Below are 705 nucleotides of genomic sequence, written 5' to 3'. Positions count from 1 at the left end.
TTCCCCCTTCCCCCCAGTACCCCCCAGCCACCCTCCACTTCTCCCCAAGTACCCCCCCAGCACCCTCCCCTCTTCCCCCCAAGCACCCTCCCCTCATACCCCCGTTACCCCAGCACCTCCCCTCCCGCACCCTCCCCCCTCTTCCCCCCCAGCCACCATCCCCCTCCAGCCAGCACTCCACCCTTCCCCCCCTAGTACCCTCCCCCAGCACCCTCCCCCCAGCACCGTCCCCCTTCCCCCTCAGCACCCTCCCCTTCCCCCCTAGTACCCTCCCCCCAGCACCCTCCCCCCAGCACCCTCCCCGCCCCAGCACTGCCTCCCTCCCGGACGCCCCCTAGGCCGGGCTTTCCCGCAGCGTGTGGCCCGCGCGGTGGGGGACGAGGCCTGAAGACCGAGGGACTGGCGGCGGCCTGGCCTGGCCACGGGGGGCGGGGCGGGGGGGCGGGGTGACGGCGGCGGGGTGACGGGGTGACGGGGTGACGGGGTGGGGGCGGGGCGTGACGGCGGCGGCGGCGGCTGATTGGCCGGCTGGGGCGGAAGAGCCGGCGCGGAGGGCGGGTCCCGCTCGGTCTCCCCACCGGCCCGGCGCCCTCAGTCCGCCCGCGCCGCCGCCGCCCGCCGCCCGCCGCCCGCCGCCCGCCGCCCGCCCGCCCGCCGCCCGCCGCCGCCGCCCGCCGCCATGCGCCCGCGGGGAGCGCCGCGCCC

The sequence above is a fragment of the Pipistrellus kuhlii genome, unplaced genomic scaffold (assembly GCF_014108245.1).
Source record: "Pipistrellus kuhlii isolate mPipKuh1 unplaced genomic scaffold, mPipKuh1.p scaffold_m20_p_175, whole genome shotgun sequence".
NCBI classification, from domain to species: Eukaryota; Metazoa; Chordata; class Mammalia; order Chiroptera; family Vespertilionidae; genus Pipistrellus; species Pipistrellus kuhlii.
The sequence above is the reverse complement of the archived record's forward strand: the minus strand, read 5'-3'. Positions refer to the sequence as shown.